Source organism: Anomaloglossus baeobatrachus, chromosome 2 (assembly GCF_048569485.1).
Source record: "Anomaloglossus baeobatrachus isolate aAnoBae1 chromosome 2, aAnoBae1.hap1, whole genome shotgun sequence".
Taxonomy (NCBI): domain Eukaryota; kingdom Metazoa; phylum Chordata; class Amphibia; order Anura; family Aromobatidae; genus Anomaloglossus; species Anomaloglossus baeobatrachus.
Window position 1 is genome coordinate 187,220,001 of NC_134354.1, and position 24,805 is coordinate 187,244,805.

Below are 24,805 nucleotides of genomic sequence, written 5' to 3' on the forward strand. Positions count from 1 at the left end.
CAGGCAAAACAAATGTAAATGGCTCAACAATCCAGCACCCTCATAAAGGCAACAACGCATTCAACCTGTAGGCAGGACAAGGCACTCATAGTAATACCCATGGGGGAAACGTGGGATGGCCTCACGCGTATCGCTGAGGATAGCTTCGTAAGGGGAAAGTGTGCTCAGGATTATACCTTAGCAAGTATTTATAGAGGACCACAGCAGCAATCAATAAGTGAATAATTAGACATACCATTCGTGATGTGTATGAAAACATGGTATCCAGAGTATGGGCGCCGCCCTAGGCGGAAGTGAGAAAATGAGGAAATAGATAAACACACATAGCGAATAGTGGTGTGTTTACATGGTCGCACAGGCATCCTGGGATTGAATTTTAGCAGTTCGGGATGCTAAGGGTTAATGTTTTAAAATGTGGTGGCTGACCAGCTGGTAACGCGGACAGCTGGATTTATCCGGTTTTATCCAGCTGTTGCGCGCTCTTTTCCTAGAGATTTGATTGGCCGAGGACAAAAAGTGCGGGAACAGTTTTTGTATTTAAACAGGTGTTCGTGGTCAGCTGTGCAGTTCCAGCTGACTGAAGAAAGAAGCATGGATGAGCTGCTGCAGGAGCTGGTGCGGAGAGCAAGAGAAGAAGGCGGCGAAGATTGGCTGCGGGCTTGCCTCTCTGTAGCGGCGTCAGTACCCGAGCCAGAAAAGGAGACAGCGGCGAGGAAGGAAGATGAGAGCGGTGAAGAAGACGTCGCGCTAATCAGAGAGGTCGCTTCAATCAAAAGCCTGCCGAGGAAGAGGAGTCGGCGGGAGGTTTACTCACCTCTGTTGCTGTCATCGCGGAAGAAGGCAAGCAGGAAGACGCCGCTGAGCCGGAAGGAGGAGGAGAAGTTATCACGAGAGCGGTGTCGTCAGCAGAAGGGGATGGACATCGCGTCAACAGGAGGAAGCGGCGCGTCATAAGTCCGCGCCGACTGGAAGATGATGGCGGCGACTGGTGAGCGCGGTCGTGCTAGAGACCAGAGTGTCCCGCCGCTGCGCATGCAAAAGAGTGTTAATGGGGCAGCGGCGGCGCTCAGGGTCTGGGCAGGCAATGTGCCTGCAATAGCATGATGCAGCGGCCCGCTAGAGATGGGGCATCGGAGGGATGAAAGTAAGGATGGCATCACGATCCAAGAAGCGGCCCCCAACGCGGATCTGATGGGAGAAGACCAGGCTCTGCAGCAAGGCAGCAAGGGTGAGAGGAATAATTTATTGAGTAATTTATTTGATTATGGTAATTGTGAGTTTAGGGATCTAGTTAGTGATACTGTAATGGCAGTATTACAGAGAAGGAATAAAGGATTGGGTATGGCATCCGGGGGGTCTGCTTTGTATAAAGACAGACCTTCAGGGGTGCCTGATAGTTGTTTTAAGGAGGCACTCACGTGTGAAATATCTCCTCTGGGTTTTCATTTGAGTGCTTCCTTAAAATAAAAAATTTGGACAGGGAGTTCATTGATCTGTTCTCCTTGTTGCCCTTTAATAAAGAACAGCAGCATAGATTGGAAAAAAGGGATGAGAAGCAAGAGTTGGAGGGTAGGAAGGTGTATAAATCATTCAACAATTGGGTGCAAGCATTTGCAATATATGCTGCTGTTCTTGGGGAGAAACGTCCAGAGCTATGTAGTGGGCTCTTTCAGCATTTAGACATAATACTGGAGGCATACAGCAATTTTGGCGGTATGGCATGGTTAAGTTATGATGAATCGTTTCGCCAGAAGATGGCGGTTCATCAGAATATTGGGTGGGGTTTAAAGGATGTTGGTTTATGGCTCAATCTAATGCTTCCACAGAGGAATGCTGGATTGAGACAAACACCAAATCAAACAATTAAGAAGGGAGTGTGCTTCACCTTCAATGAGTCGGCGTGTCACTGGTTAAATAATTGTCGTTTTCGGCACGAGTGCTCATTTTGTGGCGGAGCGCACTCTATGGCAAAATGTTTTAAAAAACAGAATCAAGCTAGCCAACAGTTACACAACACAAAGGAACATATTTCTAAAGGCGCAGACACCAGTGAAGTTGGAAAAAATGCAGCCATGGTTAGAAATATTTCCAGACAGGGAGAAGTGTAGTGTTGTGTTGAATGGGTTCAGGTTTGGTTTTCCGGTTCCAGAATTTAGAGGTTTGGGTTGTGTGATGTTTGATAATTTGCGTTCTGTTAATGAAAATAGGGAGATAGTGAGAGGAAAGATCTTAAAGGAAGTTGAAGCAGGTAGGGTAGCGGGGCCGTTTGATACGGCGCCGTTTGTTAATTTTAGGGTATCGCCTTTGGGTTTGGTTCCAAAGAAAGAGTTTGGGAATTATAGGTTGATTCACCACTTGTCGTATCCTGTAGGTTTGTCCTTGAATGATGAGATAGAGGCATACAGGGCGTCAGTGAAGTACGCATCATTTGAAATGGCGGTAGATTTATTGAGGCGGTTTGGTAAGGACGCTTTGCTTGCAAAATCGGACATTAAGTCGGCATTTCGGTTGTTGCCAGTTGCTCCCTGCGGCTTTAATTCGCTTGGATTTGCGTTTGAGGAAAAACTTTATTTTGACCGCTGTCTACCCATGGGGTTTTCAATGTCTTGTTATTATTTTGAGGCGTTCTCGTCATTCTTGCAATGGGTTGTGGAATTTGAGTTACCATCAGGTGGTATAGTTCATTATTTAGACGATTTCTTGTTTATAGGTGAATGTGGTTCAGAAGTTTGTCAAGATCTGCTTTCTAAGTTCATTGAGGTGAGTGGATTGTTTGGTATCCCTTTAGCTGAGGAAAAAACAGTTTTCCCTTGTTGTAGCTTGGAGTTCCTTGGCATTCTAATTGATTCTAATAGAATGGAATGCAGGCTGCCTGTTGAAAAAATCTTGAAACTGAAAGGATTGGTAATGGAATTGCTGGGAAAGGAAAAAACTACGTTAGGTAGATTACAGACATTGTTGGGGTTGTTAAATTTTAGTCTTGGAATCATCCCTATGGGAAGAGTTTTTTCCAGAAGCCTGTATGAAGCAACAAAAGGGGTTAGGTCTCCCAGATGTCATATCAGGGTAACGAAGGATATGAAAGATGATCTGGGTGTATGGTAGAGTTGAGCGCGGTTCGCGGTTCTCCAGTTCGGGGCTCGAGTGATTTTTGGGGCTGTTCGAGATCGAACTAGAACTCGAGCTTTTTGCAAAAGCTCGATAGTTCTAGATACCTTCGAGAACGGTTCTAGCAGCAAAAAGCAGGGCTTTTTACAGCTACAGTGAGCAGGAGCCATCGCTGGCAGCCTGCCACAAGCTGGTAACCAAGATAAACATCGGGTATCCAAGCAAAGCGCTTTGGTTAGTAACCCGATGTTTATCTTAGTTACGTGCAGGAAGCCCACACTTCCCCGCTCAGCTCACTCCGCCCCCTCCTGCCCGCGGCATGTACACATACATACACACACACACACACACACACACACACACACACACATACACGTACACACACACAAACCCCCCCCGCCCGCTCGGCTTACCTGCGGTGATGAAGTCCCGCCATCCCGACCTCAGCGCTGTCACTGTCCTCCATGGCCGCCGCTTGTCACATCACCTCTCGCTTCCGACCCGAGACTGACTAGCGGTGACGTCACGGACCTCTCGCGATACTTGAGGGGAAGGCGCCGGTCATTGAACTCAGTGACAGGGGCTATCGGCAGTGCTGGAGATCAGCGCAGGTAATGTACCTCGCTGACAGCAGCACTTGTCACCCCCTGCAGTGACCTGGGCTGACCCATTGATGTTAGCTCAGGTCACTGCATTGCTCTCCCAGCCAATGGGGAACATCCTGCTCTTCATTGACTGGGACAGTGTGGATCGTCATGGCAACCCCTTGGATTACAGCAGACCTGGATTTGTTTTTCAATCTAATAAATTGGTTAAAGAGGGAATGTTTTGGGGAGTGTTTTTTCAAATAAAAATGTGTTTGTCGTCTATTTTTTTTTATTACTGACTGGGTTGGTGATGTCGGGTATCTGATAGACGCCTGACCTCACCAACCCCAGGGCTTGATGCCAGGTGACATTACACATCTGGTATTAACCCCATATATTACCCCGTTTGCCACCGCACCAGGGCGCGGGATGAGCTGGGGCGAAGCACCAGGATTGGCGCATCTAATGGATGCGCCACTTCTGGGGCGGCTGCGGCCTGCTATTTTTAGGCTGGGGAGATTCCAATAACCATGGACCTCCCTAGTCTGAGAATATCAGGCCCCAGCTGTCTGCTTTACCTTGGCTGGTGATCCAATTTTGGGGGACCCCTACGTTTTGTTTTTTTTAATTATTTATTTAATTTAAAATAACAGCGTGGGGTGCCCTCAGTTTTGGATTACCAGCCAAGGTGAGGTTGCCAGCTCTGGTCTGCAGGCTGCAGCCGTCTGCTTTACCCTAGCTGGCTACAAAACTAGGGGGAACCCTACGTCATTTTTTTTTCATTTTTTTGGCTAAATACAAAGCTAAGCACCCCTTAGTGCCACATGAAAGGTACCAAAGGGTGTTCCACTTTTTCTCCATTTTTTTCTCCACTTTTTCTCCATTTTTTTCTCCACTTATTCTCCACTTTTTCTCCTCTTATTCTCCACTTTTTCTCCACTTTTTCTCCTCTTATGCTCCACTTTTTCTCCACTTTTTCTCCACTTTTTCTCCACTTTTTTCTCCACTTTTTCTCCTCTTATGCTCCACTTTTTCTCCACTTTTTCTCCACTTTTTCTCCACTTTTTTCTCCACTTTTTCTCCACTTTTTTCTCCACTTTTTCTCCTCTTATGCTCCACTTTTTCTCCACTTTTTCTCCACTTTTTCTCCACTTTTTCTCCTCTTATGCTCCACTTTTTCTCCACTTTTTCTCCACTTTTTCTCCACTTTTTTCTCCTTTTTCTCCACTTTTTCTCCTCTTATGCTCCCCTTTTTCTCCACTTTTTCTCCTCTTAATCTCCACTTTATCTCCTCTTATGCTCCACTTTTTCTCCACTTTTTCTCCACTTTTTCTCCTCTTATGCTCCACTTTTTCTCCACTTTTTCTCCACTTTTTCTCCTCTTATGCTCCACTTTTTCTCCACTTTTTCTCCACTTTTTCTCCACTTTTTCTCCACTTTTTTCTCCACTTTTTCTCCACTTTTTTCTCCACTTTTTTCTCCACTTTTTCTCCACTTTTTCTCCACTTTTTCTCCACTTTTTTCTCCTCTTATGCTCCACTTTTTCTCCACTTTTTCTCCACTTTTTTCTCCACTTTTTTCTCCACTTTTTTCTCCACTTTTTCTCCACTTTTTCTCCTCTTATGCTCCACTTTTTCTCCACTTTTTCTCCACTTTTTCTCCACTTTTTCTCCACTTTTTCTCCTCTTATGCTCCACTTTTTCTCCTCTTATGCTCCACTTTTTCTCCACTTTTTCTCCACTTTTTTCTCCACTTTTTTCTCCACTTTTTTCTCCACTTTTTCTCCACTTTTTCTCCTCTTATGCTCCACTTTTTCTCCACTTTTTCTCCACTTTTTTTCTCCACTTTTTTCTCCACTTTTTCTCCACTTTTTCTCCTCTTATGCTCCACTTTTTCTCCTCTTATGCTCCACTTTTTCTCCACTTTTTCTCCTCTTATGCTCCACTTTTTCTCCACTTTTTCTCCACTTTTTCTCCACTTTTTCTCCACTTTTTCTCCTCTTATGCTCCACTTTTTCTCCACTTTTTCTCCACTTTTTCTCCACTTTTTTCTCCACTTTTTCTCCTCTTATGCTCCACTTTTTCTCCACTTTTTCTCCACTTTTTCTCCACTTTTTTCTCCACTTTTTCTCCACTTTTTTCTCCACTTTTTCTCCTCTTATGCTCCACTTTTTCTCCACTTTTTCTCCACTTTTTCTCCACTTTTTCTCCTCTTATGCTTCACTTTTTCTCCACTTTTTCTCCACTTTTTCTCCACTTTTTCTCCACTTTTTTCTCCACTTTTTCTCCTCTTATGCTCCACTTTTTCTCCACTTTTTCTCCACTTTTTTCTCCACTTTTTTCTCCACTTTTTCTCCACTTTTTCTCCTCTTATGCTCCCCTTTTTCTCCACTTTTTCTCCTCTTAATCTCCACTTTTTCTCCTCTTATGCTCCACTTTTTCTCCACTTTTTCTCCACTTTTTTCTCCACTTTTTCTCCTCTTATGCTCCACTTTTTCTCCACTTTTTCTCCACTTTTTCTCCTCTTATGCTCCACTTTTTCTCCACTTTTTCTCCACTTTTTCTCCACTTTTTCTCCACTTTTTTCTCCACTTTTTCTCCTCTTATGCTCCACTTTTTCTCCTCTTATGCTCCACTTTTTCTCCACTTTTTCTCCTCTTATGCTCCACTTTTTCTCCACTTTTTCTCCACTTTTTCTCCACTTTTTCTCCACTTTTTCTACTCTTATGCTCCACTTTTTCTCCACTTTTTCTCCACTTTTTCTCCACTTTTTTCTCCACTTTTTTCTCCACTTTTTCTCCTCTTATGCTCCACTTTTTCTCCACTTTTTCTCCACTTTTTCTCCACTTTTCTCCACTTTTTTCTCCACTTTTTCTCCACTTTTTCTCCACTTTTTTCTCCACTTTTTTCTCCACTTTTTCTCCACTTTTTCTCCTCTTATGCTCCCCTTTTTCTCCACTTTTTCTCCTCTTAATCTCCACTTTTTCTCCTCTTATGCTCCACCTTTTCTCCACTTTTTCTCCACATTTTCTCCACTTTTTCTCCACTTTTTTCTCCACTTTTTCTCCTTTTATGCTCCACTTTTTCTCCACTTTTTCTCCACTTTTTCTCCTCTTATGCTCCCTCCACTTTTTCTCCACTTTTTCTCCACTTTTTCTCCACTTTTTCTCCACTTATGCTCCACTTTTTCTCCACTTTTTCTCCACTTTTTCTCCACTTTTTCTCCACTTTTTTCTCCACTTTTTCTCCTCTTATGCTCCACTTTTTCTCCACTTTTTCTCCACTTTTTCTCCTCTTATGCTCCACTTTTTCTCCACTTTTTCTCCACTTTTTCTCCGTTCTTTTTCTATGGTCGGTCTACCCATTAGCTCTGCCATGCATACTGTAGCTCTACACCTACTGCACATGTTACTTTATGATTGACATCTCTTTCGTACCAGAGCTGTCTAAGCCTACTCTGACCCCATATTTGTCATTACTATATTGTCCTTGTACTGTATTATGACATTTGTATCATGTGTTTCATTTCTTGCTGTGTTGCAATTTTTTTGCTGCATCCCAATTGTACCTCTACATTGTTCGAGTTTATGTTATTGTTCTCTCACTCTTATGTGATACTGATTATTGTCATTTTTCATGATTACATGCAGATAAGTCCAATCTGACGAAGGCTCAGGCCGAAACGTCATTTGTAACTTGTTTTGGACAAAAACATATATGCTTATGAAAAAAAAAATTTCTTAATACGGACCAATAAAGAGTGATTTTGCATTACTATCCATTGTGACTTACTGACTTAGTCTGGGAGATATAGAGTGCCGAGGTTACTCACTAATTTTATCTATTATTACCTCTGAGCACCTATATACCAGTGAGCAGAGCTTCCTCTACAGTAGTTCTCCTGATTAGGCATGCCCTTACCTCATGAGCAGGGCATTGCAGCTTTGGTAGCAACCATTACGACATGGACTCTGCTGCTGTGGACCCGGGGAGAGTGAGTGCAGATTCATTGCACCCACACTCCTCACATGAAGGGTCCGCACTCCTAGAAAATGGGGGATACGTTCCCTGAGTGTCTCCCCCCCATATTCTAGACGGTCCAGAGTCGTCGTGGGACCCCTTTATTTTTTTTCTTACAATAAATTGGTGAAAGAGGAAATGTTTTGGGGACTGTTTTTTCACATAAATTTCTTTTGTCGATTTTTTGTTTTTGTTAGTACTGACAGTTTATGATGTTGGGTATCTAATAGACGCCATGACATCACAAACTGCTGGGCTTGATCTCAGGTGACTTTACAGCTAGTATCAACCCGATTTATTACCCCGTTTGCCACTGCACCAGGGCACGGGATGAGCTGGGGTGAAGCGCCAGGATTGGCGCATCTAGTGGATGCGCCACGTCTGGGGTGCCTGCGGCCTGCTATTTTTAGGCTGTGAAGGCCCAATAACTATGGACCTTCCCACCCTGAGAATACCAGACCACAGCTGTCTGCTTTACCTTGGCTGGTGATCCAATTTGGGGGGGACCCTACTTTTATTGTGTAATTATTAATATTTATAAAATAATTATAAAAAAGAGCCTGAGGGGACCTCCACATTGGATCCCCAACCACGGTAAAGCTGCCAGCTGTGGTTTTCAGGCTACAGCCGTCTGCTTTACCCTAGCTGGCTATCAAAAATGGGGGGACCCAACGTAATTTTTTTTTTTTAACTATTTTTTAAATAGAAAAAATTAATGGGCTTCCCTGTATTTTGATTGACAACCAAGGCAACGGCAGGCAGATGGGGGTGGCAACCCATAGCTGTCTGCTTTATCTGCGCTGAGAATCAAAAATACCGCGGAGCGCTACGTCATTTTTTTAAAGATTTATTTTTACAGCACTGTGATGTCCAGCAATCAAAATACAGGGAAGCCCATTTTATTTTTAGTTATTTAAATAAATAATTAAAAAAAATATATATGGGCTCCCGCTGCATTTTTAGTATTGCTAGCTAAGGGTAATCCAAGCAGCTACTGGCTGCTAACCCCCACTGCTTGGTGTTACCTTCACTGGCAATGGAAAATCCAGGGAAGCATTTTTTATTTTTTTTGCCAAAAAACTACAAAAAAAGGACGTGAGCTTCGCCATATTTTTGTATGCTAGCCAGGTATAGCAGGCAAGTGCTGGAAGAGTTGGATACAGCGCCAGAAGATGGCGCTTCTATGAAAATGCCATTTTCTGAGGTGGCTGCAGACTGCAATTCGCAGCAGTGGGGCCCAGAAAGCTCAGGCCACCCGGTGGTGCGGATTCCAATCCCCAGCTGCCTAGTTGTACCTGGCTGGACACAAAAATGGGGCAAAGCCTACGTTATTTGTTTTCTAATTATTTCATGAAATTCATGAAATAATAAAAAATGGGCTTCCCTTTATTTTTGGTTCCCAGCCGGGTACAAATAGGCAACTGGGGGTTGGGGGCAGCCGTACCTGCCTGATGTACCTGGCTAGCATACAAAAATATGGCGAAGCCCACATAATTTTTTCAGGGGGCAAAAAACTTCTGCATACAGTCCTGGATGGAGTATGCTGAGCCTTGTAGTTCTGCAGCTGCTGTCTGTCTGTATGGAGAAGAGCAGACAGCAGCTGCAGAACTACAAGGCTCAGCATACTCCATCCAGGACTGTATGCAGAAGTTTTTTGCCTACCAAAAAAATGACGTGGGCTTCGCCATATTTTTGTATGCTAGCCAGGTACAGCTGGCAGCCACGGGCTGCCTCCAACCCCCAGTTGCCTATTTGTACCCGGCTGGGAACCAAAAATATAGGGAAGCCCGTTTTTTTTAATTATTTCACTTATTTCATGAAATAATTAAAAAACAAATGACGTGGGCTTCGCCCTATTTTTGTGTCCAGCCGGGTACAACTAGGCAGCTGGGGATTGGAATCCGCAGCACAGGTTAGCCCGAGATTTGTGGGCGCCTCTGCTGCGGATTTCAGTCCGCAGCCGTCCCAGAAAATGGCGCTCTCATAGAAGCGCCATCATCTGGCGCTGTATCCAACTCTTCCAACAGCCCTGGAGCCGGGTGGCTTGTTGGGTAATCATGAGTTAATACTGGCTTTGTTTTACCAGCCAGTATTAAGCCAGAGATTCTTAATGTCAGGCACGTTTGACCCGGCCATTAAGAATCTCCAATAAAGGGTTAAAAAAAAGACACCACACAGAGAAAAAATACTTTAATAGAAATAAATACACAGACACATTAGAGACTCCATCTTTATTACCCCCTGTCAGCCCTCCATGATCCTGCTCTTCTGTCTTCTTTCTTTCTAGTGTAGTAGTAGTGACGATTGTAGTGAGGATGAGATTCACCAGCTCATCACTTGGGGCTGGGGAACCTCCATCCTCACTACAATGCTCACTACAATCGGGAAGCAGCGTGCAGCCTTCACTCCGTGAGTGATCAGTGCTGGCTGTCAGCGGTAACAGCGGTAACGCTGACAGACGCGTTACCATAGCAACGGTGCTCTCGGAGCCGCGGTTAGCGGTGACGTCACCGCTAACTGCGTTGCTATGGCAACGGTGATCTCCTTTAATGACCGGCTGTGTCAGCCGGTCCCTAACGGAACGGGGAGTCGACCGTGTGCTAGAGCATGTCGCCGGTACACGGCGATACACATATGTGCACCGTGTACCGGAGAGATGCACTCGCAGGTCCTACATGACATGTCATAGTCATGTGACCAGTCTGTAGCCAATGAGATAATAGCCACGTGACTGGTCACATGGCTATTTTGACGTCACGATAGGTCCTGCATCTCTGCTGGCAGTGCAGGTCACCGGGAGGATTCAGCGATCATCGGATGGAATAGCGGCAGGAGACAGAGTGCAGAAGGGATCGCGAGGACCGGTAAGTGTTATGGCAATGTTTATTAACTGTTTGTGTACATTTATAATGCATTTTTATGTGTTTGTGATTGCCTCCCATTCTAGCCTATACGTTCGAGTTTGGTTCGTCGAACGTTCGACGAACCGAACTCGAACGGGACCCCGTTCGGCGAACCGGCCTCGAGCCGAACCGGGACCAGTTCGCTCATCTCTAGTGTATGGTTAGAATTCTTGGATAATTTCAATGGGATCAGTTGTTGGCAGGAGGAGTTTTGTTCTTCCGATGCTTTGTCTCTTTTTTTGGATTCAGATGACAATGTTGGGTACGGGGTGATGTTAGGACAGTATTGGTCAGCGGAGTCATGGCATGAGTCTTGGGTTAGAAATGGGGTGATAAAGAATGGGGTAGTTTTAGAGTTGTTTCCGGTATTAGTGGCTCTGGTTCTTTGGGGTAGGCATTTAGCTAACAAAAGGATAAGGTTGTTTTCCGATAATCAAGGAGTTGTATTCGGCATCAACACACTTGGGTCTAAATGTAGGTGGACAGTCAAGATTTTGAGGCAGATTGTCTTATGTTGTCTCAATCTTAATATTTGGCTAAAAGCTACGCATGTTATTTGTAAGTCTAATGTTATGGCTGATTCTCTTTCTCATCAGCAATGGGACGAGTTTCATCGGCTATGCCCAAAGGCGGAATTAGGAAACACACGTTGCCCAGCACATTTGTGGGACATTTTATGGGATTAATTCCAAGGCTTATTAAAGGGTCATTGGAAAACAGTACATGGGCTGGCTATTCAAGGGCATGGGATAAGTGGTTAAAATTTTGTAACTATAACGGCTGTAATCCTTACACAACAAATGCTGTTGCAGCATTACAGTTTGTGAATGAACTGCTCGAGGACGGGGTATCCTATGCTGCATTAGCCAGGTTGATCGCTGGCATTTCATTTTTCTTAAAACTTGGCGGTAGTCCGCCTCTCAGCAGTTTATTTCTAATTGCACAGGTGCTAAAAGGATTAAAAAAAAGCGAACTTCCAGCCGGACACAAGGAGACCCGTGTCTATTGAATTATTATATAAGCTGTGGGAAGTGTGAGGCTATGTCCGCATGTAGTTTTTTACCTGCTTTTTACCTGCTTTTTTGCTGCTTTTTCAACTGCAGCGTTTAATGCCAAAATGGTTGTGTTCTGCTTTTCAAGCAAAGTCTATGGGAATTTGGGTTTCTTGTCCGCACTATGCAGTTCAAACTGCAGCCTTTTTGTTGCAGAACTTTGGTCAAAAACTCAGCTTTGCAGTGCAAAACCCAAATGGCAAAAACAATTGACATGTCAATTGTTTTTGCCATTTGGGTTTTGCACTGCAAAGCTGAGTTTTTGACCAAAGTTCTGCAACAAAAAGGCTGCAGTTTGAACTGCAAAGTGCGGACAAGAAACCCAAACTCCCATAGACTTTGCTTGAAAAGCAGAACACAACCATTTTGGCATTAAACGCTGCAGTTAAAAAGCAGCAAAAAAGCAGGTAAAAAGCAACGTGCGGACATAGCCTTAAAGTCGGTATGCAGGAATGAGTTTGAAACCTGTTTGTTTCAAACTGCATTCACAGTAATGTTTTTTACCGCATTACGGGTTGGTGAATTATTGAGTTGGAGTAAGAGTCAGCCGGCTGGTTTAAAGGTAGAGGATGTGTCAATATCAGACAATAAACTGTTAATTAATATTAGAAGATCCAAGACTGATCAGTTAGGTAAAGGGTCATTAGTTAAATTGAATCCTTTGAGTAATGCAGACATTTGTCCTGTCAATAATGTGCGAAGTTGGCTTCAGGTACGGCCTGTAGGTAAGGGGCCTTTGTTGGTACATGCGACAGGCGATCCTGCAAAGAGATTACAATTGAACAGTATGTTGAAGAAATGCTTGTTTAAGCTGAATATGGGTAAGTGTAACATTTCGTCACATTCATTCAGAATAGGGGCCGCTACAGTAGCTGCAGGTCTAGGTTTAAGCGAGGATAACATTAAAGCGTTAGGCCGTTGGGACTCTGGGAGATTTAAATCGTATATCAGACCTGATTTATTATGTTAATGGTTGTTCATTGTTTCAGGTCCAATAATCATCTGGATTTTGGGACATTCTTATATCCATTGGGCTCAGAAGAGGGCGAGTCAGAGAACATATACAGAAAATCTGTCTTTTGATATGGACTTTATTCAAGTTTTATGGTTCGATTATAGGGGGATGTCTTGGTCGCAGCTAGCTGGGAGGGTAAGAAAATTATTGTTGTATTATCCTTCCCCTGAACTGATGATTATTCATCTCGGCGGGAACGATATTGGCAGGCATAATACAGTTAAGTTGTTATGGGAAATGCATAGGAATCTCTTAGCTATTAAAAGTTATTTCCCTAATACATGTTTGGTGGTCTCGGAAATAATTCTACGATTAATTTGGAATGCGGATGGATTGCAATTCATGACTAAATCCGAAAAAGGGTTAACAGGGACCTCGAAAAATTTGGAAAATTATTAGGTGGGTTCACATATAGGCATAGGGACCTTGAAGGATTTACGCCTGGTTTATTTAGGCAAGATTGGGTCCACTTGTCAGAGATAGGTATGGATATTTTTAATCTTGGTTTGCAATCAATCATAAAAAAATGGCTGTGTGGTTTTGTGGGGGAGGGGGGCACGCCTTGCTGGGCGTGTCCGGGTGGGGAAAATCACCCAGCTTGCTGGGTGGATTGGCTTAATTTGATTAAAATGGACTTGTAGATTAGTTATAATGGGTTTATCGGAGGATAAGAGTTGATTATTTATATCGAAAATTGATTATTTGGTTAGTTAATTTGTGAAACTCTTAATAAACCGTCATGGCCATTTTTCACCAGATTCATTCTCTTGTCATTATTTATTTAAATTGTATTAAGGTATGACTTGTGCTACCATGAGGAGGATCCAAGACCCGGAGATAGCATATCTGTAGTATAGTCCATAACAAACTTTTCAAAACACAGAGTATACGCTATCTAAGTAAATCACATTATTGCCTGAGGTTTGTTATGTCCAGTAAGTGGTGAGTTAATGAAGACAATATTTACACATAAGTTCAGGTGCCGTTATAACCGTAAGTGGGGTAGATTCCCCTGAGTCCACTGCGCGGGTCAGGGCACATGGAGAGCAGTTGCTAGGAATGCTCATTGTTGCCAGGCGTGCACAAGTTGTAAGCATTAACCCTGGACATCCTGGATCTGGAAGGAGTATGTCCAGAGTGGAAAACAAAAAAACAAAAAAAGCAATGATCAAGACATAGACCTTAAATTCTCCGCTAAGAATTAAACGGAGGAGAGAAAGGGGGGGAGAAAGGAAAATAAAGCCATATGATCATAATGAGAGATCCAATTCATATTGCTGTGTCTTATACTTCATAGGATAAATAGTCACTTAAAGTGCATATATATCAGATTAAGTTTATGAAACGGATTTGTGCGCGCAACACCACATGAGAATGGGTTTTAAATATGATCCTAGATCACTCTGATGTTATTCATTCTAGTACCGCTCAATGTGCGGATTTATCATATGCTCCATCATGTGGACCATCCCAACTCCAATTATGATATGACTGCCATTAATACCACAAGGAATGTGGATTTATCATATGATCACATCAATACAATATTAAATGCTAATCTAAGATATGATGATTTGAAAAAAAAAAAAAATCCCATCTCCTGCTGGGACCATTGTGATGGTTATTGTATGACGATGCCAAAATGAGGAGAGGGGACCCCCATAGATATGTCACAACGGACAGAGGACATCAGGACCCACATAGATGACAAATAAGGGAGAAAAAAACATATCAATTCTCCATGAACCCTTTTACCAAAAAGAAACCTGATATCAATCATGATAGGGGATGTATTCTTATTAATATATCTGCAATATAATTCTACTAATGCAGTATATTGTAACATGGAGAGAAGCTGGATTATCGAGCCATCTCTAAATAGAGAGTACAATATACGCGGACAAAAAGTCAGTAATTATAAATGTGTCCATGACGTTTCCTTCCAATTCTGGATGTTAAATGGATCCACTCTCCCCAGGACATTGATCTCAATTTCATCCATTCTCATGTAGACCAAGATATACAGTATCCCGGGTCCTCAATAATTATATTTCAACTGGAATGTCGCTCTCAGTCCCATTCATCACCATTGGGGTGAGGATCAGTGGATTATCCATCCTGATGTCAAAAAATTCCATCCACGAATACGGGTGAGATGCCAAGATCTTCTTAATCGTATGGTTTCCACTCGAATGAATCAAGCTATGGAAAATATATCCCCATTCCAAGTCCCCATTTGGGAGGGTATTTGTGCTGTAATAAAATTGGTAATGGTTAGTCATATCTTTATGTGGTCCTGATGTCCCAAAAAAAAAAAAAGCACATACATATACACACATGTATATACAGTTAGGTCCAGAAATATTTGGACAGTGACACAAGTTTTGTTATTTTAGCTGTTTACAAAAACATGTTCAGAAATACAATTATATATATAATATGGGCTGAAAGTGCACACTCCCAGCTGCAATATGAGAGTTTTCACATCCAAATCGGAGAAAGGGTTTAGGAATCATAGCTCTGTAATGCATAGCCTCCTCTTTTTAAAGGGACCAAAAGTAATTGGACAAGGGACTCTAAGGGCTGCAATTAACTCTGAAGGTGTCTCTCTCGTTAACCTGTAATCAATAAAGTAGTTAAAAGGTCTGGGGTTGATTACAGGTGTTTGGTTTTGCATGTGGAAGCTGTTGCTGTGACCAGACAACATGCGGTCTAAGGAACTCTCAATTGAGGTGAAGCAGAACATCCTGAGGCTGAAAAAAAAGAAAAAATCCATCAGAGAGATAGCAGACATGCTTGGAGTAGCAAAATCAACAGTCGGGTACATTCTGAGAAAAAAGGAATTGACTGGTGAGCTTGGGAACTCAAAAAGGCCTGGGCGTCCACGGATGACAACAGTGGTGGATGATCGCCGCATACTTTCTTTGGTGAAGAAGAACCCATTCACAACATCAACTGAAGTCCAGAACACTCTCAGTGAAGTAGGTGTATCTGTCTCTAAGTCAACAGTAAAGAGAAGACTCCATGAAAGTAAATACAAAGGGTTCACATCTAGATGCAAACCATTCAACAATTCCAAAAATAGACTAGCCAGAGTTAAATTTGCTGAAAAACACCTCATGAAGCCAGCTCAGTTCTGGAAAAGTATTCTATGGACAGATGAGACAAAGATCAACCTGTACCAGAATGATGGGAAGAAAAAAGTTTGGAGAAAAAGGGAACGGCACATGATCCAAGGCACACCACATCCTCTGTAAAACATGATGGAGGCAACGTGATGGCATGGGCATGCATGGCTTTCAATGGCACTGGGTCACTTGTGTTTATTGATGACATAACAGCAGACAAGAGTAGCCGGATGAATTCTGAAGTGTACCGGGATATACTTTCAGCCCAGATTCAGCCAAATGCCGCAAAGTTGATCGGACGGCGCTTCATAGTACAGATGGACAATGACCCCAAGCATACAGCCAAAGCTACCCAGGAGTTCATGAGTGCAAAAAAGTGGAACATTCTGCAATGGCCAAGTCAATCACCAGATCTTAACCCAATTGAGCATGCATTTCACTTGCTCAAATCCAGACTTAAGACGGAAAAACCCACAAACAAGCAAGACCTGAAGGCTGCGGCTGTAAAGGCCTGGCAAAGCATTAAGAAGGAGGAAACCCAGCATTTGGTGATGTCCATGGGTTCCAGACTTAAGGCAGTGATTGCCTCCAAAGGATTCGCAACAAAATATTGAAAATAAAAATATTTTGTTTGGGTTTGGTTTATTTGTCCAATTACTTTTGACCTCCTAAAATGTGGAGTGTTTGTAAAGAAATGTGTACAATTCCTACAATTTCTATCAGATATTTTTGTTCAAAACTTCAAATTAAACATCACAATCTGCACTTGAATTCTGTTGTAGAGGTTTCATTTCAAATCCAATGTGGTGGCATGCAGAGCCCAACTCGCGAAAATTGTGTCACTGTCCAAATATTTCTGGACCTAACTGTATATATATATGTATATATGTATATATATATATATATATATATATATATATATATATATGCACATATGCACACACATGCATGTGGCCTCATTATGTTAACCCAAAAATACAGTGTATAACAGTTCCTCGTTAAGCCCCGATGGTGTAAGTGATTTCAGATCAAAGATCCATCTCGCCTCTGTTTGTAATAGGGGTTTCAACAAAGACCCACCTCTGCCATTGCTCTTGATCTTCTGGAGCCCGACCAACCGTAGACCATTACACGAACCTTGATGGTATCTAAGGAAGTGTGCAGCCACAGATGTTATTGGTTTTCTTTTTTTTTTGATCCGATCTAGCCAAGTTGATAGTGGACAAATGTTTCTGTGCCCTTCTACGCAATTCTTGGGAAGTCTGTCTCACGTAGACTTTCTGACAAGGACAAATGATGGCATAAATCACGTTGGTGGTCTTACAGTTGACATATCCTTTCAGTCTGTGTGGGACAGCATCAAGGGGATCCAGAAAAACATTTCTGAGTGGTTGCATAAATGGGCAAACGTTACACTCACCACATGGGTAAGATCCTCTGAGTGTTATTCCCCTGTTCAGTTTCATCGTCGGTCTCTTAAAATGGTTTCTGGTTAGTAAATCTTTCAGTCTGGGTGCCCTCCTAGCAGTAAGAGGGACATCACTTACAAGGGATGCAGTTTGCAGATCAGATTTAATGATCTTCCAGTGATCTCGTAAGATCTGTCTTACCTGCTCCCAATGGCTGTTGTAATCCGTAACCAAACAAAGTGGTTGATCCCCCATAGGTCTTTTCCGGATCAGCAGTTCCTGTTGCGTCTCCTGCTTGGCCCTCTGAAAGGCAGAGGAAATAACTCCCCTTGGATATCCTCTGTGTTTTAGCCATTTAGTCAGATCCTGGGCCTGGCTATGAAAGTCCTCATCCGTTGTACAATTACGGCGTGCCCGTAAGAATTGTCCCACCAGTATTCCTTTCTTTGTATGAAATGGGTGAAAGCTATTGAAGCGTAGGAGGCCATTGGTAGCGGTCGGTTTGCGATACAAATTTGTGACAATGTGCTCCACATGCTGGGACCTGGGCTGGTCTCTATCCACAAGTGCCTTTTTTGCAACATAGAAGCGGTTATATACAGGTTACAGGTATGTGTGCTCTATTATGGTTCTGCTTTTAACTTTATCTAGGAGGCCGCATGGCACATGAAATACAGAATGTAGAGTAGGACCCCCCTATTGAGATTTGCCGTGACGTTGGCAGGGGTGGCTCAAAAAATTGATCAATTATTTGCTAAAAATCTCATTTTTTTATTGTAGTACAGTTGGAATAAATCTGTGAATTTTCACTTTTTATATGATGCATGCCAATTTCAGATCGTGCTGGCTCCCCTCTCTCTCTGTTTGGTCGTAGTTATGCTACAAATTCTGGTGGCCGGTCACCACCATGCCATGCACGCCTGATTTTGGTTTGCTATGTATTCCTCCTGTTGGTAGCTGTTCAGATTCAGTTACCTCACCCCTTTCCACAGGCAATGCTAATTAAGCACCATCTTGGATCTGGTCTGCCTTTATCAATGGTTGCTGTTTGGCACTGGGAGGATCAGTTCTGATATAGTCCTAGTATGGTGCAGAGCTTGCTCCACATGCTGGGACCTGGGCTGGTCTCTATCCACAAGTGCCTTTTTTGCAACATAGAAGCGGTTATATACAGGTTACAGGTATGTGTGCTCTATTATGGTTCTGCTTTTAACTTTATCTAGGAGGCCGCATGGCACATGAAATACAGAATGTAGAGTAGGACCCCCCTATTGAGATTTGCCGTGACGTTGGCAGGGGTGGCTCAAAAAAATTGATCAATTATTTGCTAAAAATCTCATTTTTTTATTGTAGTACAGTTGGAATAAATCTGTGAATTTTCACTTTTTATATGATGCATGCCAATTTCAGATCGTGCTGGCTCCCCTCTCTCTCTGTTTGGTCGTAGTTATGCTACAAATTCTGGTGGCCGGTCACCACCATGCCATGCACGCCTGATTTTGGTTTGCTATGTATTCCTCCTGTTGGTAGCTGTTCAGATTCAGTTACCTCACCCCTTTCCACAGGCAATGCTAATTAAGCACCATCTTGGATCTGGTCCGCCTTTATCAATAATTGCTGTTTGGCACTGGGAGGATCAGTTCTGATATAGTCCTAGTATGGTGCAGAGCTTGCTCCACATGCTGGGACCTGGGCTGGTCTCTATCCACAAGTGCCTTTTTTGCAACATAGAAGCGGTTATATACAGGTTACAGGTATGTGTGCTCTATTATGGTTCTGCTTTTAACTTTATCTAGGAGGCCGCATGGCACATGAAATACAGAATGTAGAGTAGGACCCCCCTATTGAGATTTGCCGTGACGTTGGCAGGGGTGGCTCAAAAAATTGATCAATTATTTGCTAAAAATCTCATTTTTTTATTGTAGTACAGTTGGAATAAATCTGTGAATTTTCACTTTTTATATGATGCATGCCAATTTCAGATCGTGCTGGCTCCCCTCTCTCTCTGTTTGGTCGTAGTTATGCTACAAATTCTGGTGGCCGGTCACCACCATGCCATGCACGCCTGATTTTGGTTTGCTATGTATTCCTCCTGTTGGTAGCTGTTCAGATTCAGTTACCTCACCCCTTTCCACAGGCAATGCTAATTAAGCACCATCTTGGATCTGGTCCGCCTTTATCAATGGTTGCTGTTTGGCACTGGGAGGATCAGTTCTGATATAGTCCTAGTATGGTGCAGAGCTTGCTCCACATGCTGGGACCTGGGCTGGTCTCTATCCACAAGTGCCTTTTTTGCAACATAGAAGCGGTTATATACAGGTTACAGGTATGTGTGCTCTATTATGGTTCTGCTTTTAACTTTATCTAGGAGGCCGCATGGCACATGAAATACAGAATGTAGAGTAGGACCCCCCTATTGAGATTTGCCGTGACGTTGGCAGGGGTGGCTCAAAAAAATTGATCAATTATTTGCTAAAAATCTCATTTTTTTATTGTAGTACAGTTGGAATAAATCTGTGAATTTTCACTTTTTATATGATGCATGCCAATTTCAGATCGTGCTGGCTCCCCTCTCTCTCTGTTTGGTCGTAGTTATGCTACAAATTCTGGTGGCCGGTCACCACCATGCCATGCACGCCTGATTTTGGTTTGCTATGTATTCCTCCTGTTGGTAGCTGTTCAGATTCAGTTACCTCACCCCTTTCCACAGGCAATGCTAATTAAGCACCATCTTGGATCTGGTCCGCCTTTATCAATGGTTGCTGTTTGGCACTGGGAGGATCAGTTCTGATATAGTCCTAGTATGGTGCAGAGCTTGCTCCACATGCTGGGACCTGGGCTGGTCTCTATCCACAAGTGCCTTTTTTGCAACATAGAAGCGGTTATATACAGGTTACAGGTATGTGTGCTCTATTATGGTTCTGCTTTTAACTTTATCTAGGAGGCCGCATGGCACATGAAATACAGAATGTAGAGTAGGACCCCCCTATTGAGATTTGCCGTGACGTTGGCAGGGGTGGCTCAAAAAATTGATCAATTATTTGCTAAAAATCTCATTTTTTTATTGTAGTACAGTTGGAATAAATCTGTGAATTTTCACTTTTTATATGATGCATGCCAATTTCAGATCGTGCTGGCTCCCCTCTCTCTCTGTTTGGTCGTAGTTATGCTACAAATTCTGGTGGCCGGTCACCACCATGCCATGCACGCCTGATTTTGGTTTGCTATGTATTCCTCCTGTTGGTAGCTGTTCAGATTCAGTTACCTCACCCCTTTCCACAGGCAATGCTAATTAAGCACCATCTTGGATCTGGTCCGCCTTTATCAATGGTTGCTGTTTGGCACTGGGAGGATCAGTTCTGATATAGTCCTAGTATGGTGCAGAGCTTGCTCCACATGCTGGGACCTGGGCTGGTCTCTATCCACAAGTGCCTTTTTTGCAACATAGAAGCGGTTATATACAGGTTACAGGTATGTGTGCTCTATTATGGTTCTGCTTTTAACTTTATCTAGGAGGCCGCATGGCACATGAAATACAGAATGTAGAGTAGGACCCCCCTATTGAGATTTGCCGTGACGTTGGCAGGGGTGGCTCAAAAAATTGATCAATTATTTGCTAAAAATCTCATTTTTTTATTGTAGTACAGTTGGAATAAATCTGTGAATTTTCACTTTTTATATGATGCATGCCAATTTCAGATCGTGCTGGCTCCCCTCTCTCAAATTTGTGACAATGTGTCCATCTTCCAATTTCACGCTGAAATCCAAAAAGGTTGCTGTGGAAGATGATAGGTTAAAAGTTAGAAAGATATTATGGGTATTGATGTTCAGATGATTCAGGAAATCGTGTCAGCTTTCTTCCGTGCTGATCCACAGGAAGAGCTTGTCATCGATGTATCTCCGCCAATACAAAACATTTTTTCTGTAGTAGTGTTAGGGCCAGGTGGACGGGCAGACCCAGGAGGTGGATCCACTGGGCCGAACTCCTTGATGAAGGCAAGGGGTCCGGTAGCCGGAGCACTACGGGTAGCAGGACAGTCCGTGCACAAGAGTGGAATGGAGAAGTCCCTGGGACCACGGAGTCACTGATGGTAGTCCGGGTGACGGAGCTCAGGTTCGGAGGCCGAGATGTTGTCAGGCAGAGTCCGGAACCGCTGGAGCGAGAGGACGGGTCACCACAGGGATCAGAGATGGAACGGACTGACGGGATGGCAGATAGTCAGCGTTCGGGAATCGGCAGGACCGAATGGCGAGGCAGGAGCGGCTCTAGAAGAGAGATAGGTAAGTATGGCACAGAGACACAAGGAGACCTGACTCCTAGCTTAGGAAACACGAAGAACAGGCCCCGCCCACTTGGACACTAAACCCCTTTATACCCTGTACCTGTGTGTCCAATTTCCTGTCAGTGGACGCTGGCCCTTTAAGAAAGGGTCAATGACCGCGCGCGCGCCCTAATGCGCATGTGCGAGGCCCGGGTGCCAGAAGCCAGGGCAGGGAGCGGTGAGCAGGAAGCAGGAGAGCCGGGCTGGGGCTGAGTAGCCGACGGGCGCCGGGAGCGGGGACCGGGCCGCCTGGAGACAGCAGGCAATGGAGGCTGGAGACCGGGGAGAGAAGCAGGGAAGCCTGGGAGCGTGGCAGGTGAGCCGGGGAGCAGAGCAGGGGACCCGGAGAGCATGACAGTACCCCCCCCATGCCCCCCTCCCCGCAACCGGGACAGGAAGGCACGGATCAGGGGAGTACCCACATTCTCCCGGGGCTCCCAGGACCTATCCTCAGGGCCATACCCTGCCCAGTCTACCAGGAAGAACTGTCGGCCCCGTACGGTTTTCATGGCCACGATATCCCTTACCGCATAGATGTCATCATCGGCAATAGGAGGAGGAGCCGAACTGGCAGCAGCGGAGAAGGGACCAAGGACAACCGGCTTGAGCAGGGAGACGTGGAAGGAGTTGGGTATCCTCATCGTGGCCGGGAGCTGCAGTTTGTAGGAGACCTCATTGATCTTGCTGAGGACTTTAAACGGCCCGATGTAGCGAGGACCCAGCTTGTAGGATGGTAGCTTCAATCGGACGTACTTGGAAGCAAGCCAGACGAGATCTCCTGGAGAGAAACACGGAGGGTCCAGACGCCTCTTGTCTGCGTGTCTCTTCATCCGCAGGGAAGCACGTCCAAGGGACGCCTTGACAGAGTCCCAAATTGTTGCAAAGTCACGGGCTACAGCATCAGCAGCAGGGACATCCGAGGAAGAGGATACAGGTAATGGGACGGAAGGCTGAAGTCCGTAAACGACATGGAAGGGAGAGCTGGAGGAGGACTCACTGACGTGGTGGTTATGGGAGAATTCAGCCCAAGGAAGAAGCGTGGACCAGTCGTCATGATGGGCGTTGACGTAGTGACGTAAGAAGGAGGTCAAGATCTGATTGACTCGTTCCACTTGGCCATTCGACTGAGGATGGTAGGCTGAAGAAAAGTCCAGAGTCACTCCCAGATGTTTGCACAGGGCCCTCCAGAAGCGGGAGGTGAACTGAGTTCCTCTGTCGGACACAATGTGTGATGGAAAGCCATGCAAGCGGAAGATGTGTTGTATATAGGCGTCAGCGAGTTCCTGGGCAGAGGGCAGTCCAGCCATAGGGACGAAATGAGCCATTTTGGAGAACCGATCCACCACGACCCATATGACTGTGTGTCCGGAGGACAGTGGCAAGTCCGTAATAAAGTCCATCGCAATGTGTTGCCACGGAACTGAGGGTATAGGCAGAGGCAGAAGACGGCCATATGGCAGATGTTTGGGCGTCTTGTTCCTGGCACAAGAGGAGCAGGCTGAGACAAAAGAAGTGACGTCCGTGCGAAGGGATGGCCACCAGTAATGACGTACAATCGTACTCCATGTTCTCTTCTGACCAGCATGGCCGGCTGTTTTCGAGGCATGGCCCCAGTGCAACATTTTTTGCCTGTCAGTCTCAGAGACATAGGTCTTCCCGGGCGGTATCTGGGCCAGGGTGACAGGGGCCACCGGAATGATTTTACTAGGGCAGATGATGGGCTGGGATGTCTCCTCCTCCTGTTCCATGGGCAGGAATGACCTGGACAAGGCATCTGCGCGTACATTCTTGTCCGCAGGTCGGAAATGGAGCTGGAAATCGAACCTGGCAAAGAACAAGGACCACCTGGCTTGCCGTGGGTTCAGTCGCTGAGCGGACCGCAGGTATTCCAGGTTCTTGTGGTCCGTGTAAATGATCACAGGGTACACTGCTCCCTCTAGAAGGTAGCGCCATTCCTCCAGAGCCAGTTTGACTGCCAATAGCTCTCGGTCACCGATGGTGTAGTTGCGTTCAGGCGCTGAGAAGCTCTTGGAGAAGAAACCGCAAGTCACCATCTTCCCGGAGGAGGACTTCTGCATGAGCACTGCTCCGGCTCCCGAGGAGGAGGCATCCACCTCCAAGGTGAACTGTCGGTTTAACTCCGGACGGTGGAGCACAGGGGAGGAGGCAAATGCCCGCTTCAGAGAGCCAACCGCGGCGTCGGCCGCAGGTGACCAGTCCTTTGGATTAGCCCCCTTCTTGGTCAAGGCGGAGAGAGGAGCAGTCAGAGCCGAGAAGTGAGGGATGAACTGGCGGTAATAGTTTGCGAATCCCAGAAAGCGTTGGATTGCCTTCAGTCCAGAAGGAGGGGGCCAGTTGAGAATGGAAGAGACCTTCTCCGGATCCATCTGCAGTCCGGTATCGGAGATTACGTAACCCAGGAAGGGAAGAGAAGACTGCTCGAAGACACACTTCTCGTACTTGGCGTACAGACGATTTTCCCTCAGTCGTTGTAGTACCAGCTGCACGTTCTCTCTGTGGGTCTGGAGGTCCGGAGAAAAGACCAGGATGTCATCAAGATACACCACCACACAGATGTAGAGAAGGTCCCGGAACACGTCGTTCACCAATTCCTGAAAGACTGCTGGTGCGTTACACAGGCCGAAGGGCATCACACAGTATTCATAGTGCCCATCACGGGTATTGAACGCGGTCTTCCATTCGTCCCCAGAGCGGATGCGGACCAAGTTGTAGGCACCCCGAAGATCCAACTTGGTAAACACACGAGCTCCTCTAAGCCGATCAAACAATTCGGGGATGAGCGGCAGGGGGTATTTATTTTTCACGGTGATTTGGTTCAATCCCCGGTAGTCAATGCATGGGCGTAGGTCGCCCTCTTTCTTCTTAACGAAGAAGAAGCCTGCTCCAGCAGGAGAGGAGGATCTCCGAATGAATCCCCTTGCCAGGTTCTCTGTGATGTAGGTAGACATGGCCCTTGTTTTGGCAGGAGACAGCGGATATATCCGTCCTCGAGGTTGTGTAGTTCCCGGGAGCAGGTCGATGGCACAATCGTAAGGACGATGTGGCGGCAGTACCTCTGACTCCTTTTTATCAAAGACGTCCGCGAAGGACCAATAGGCCGAGGGCAGTCCCGGTAGGGACTCTGGAACCGGAGGTCGTCGGATGGGTTGAATGGTCTTCAGACAGTTCTCGTGGCAAGAGGAGCCCCATCGGGTGATTTCACCAGTACCCCAGCTGACTGAGGGTTCGTGTGTCCGTAACC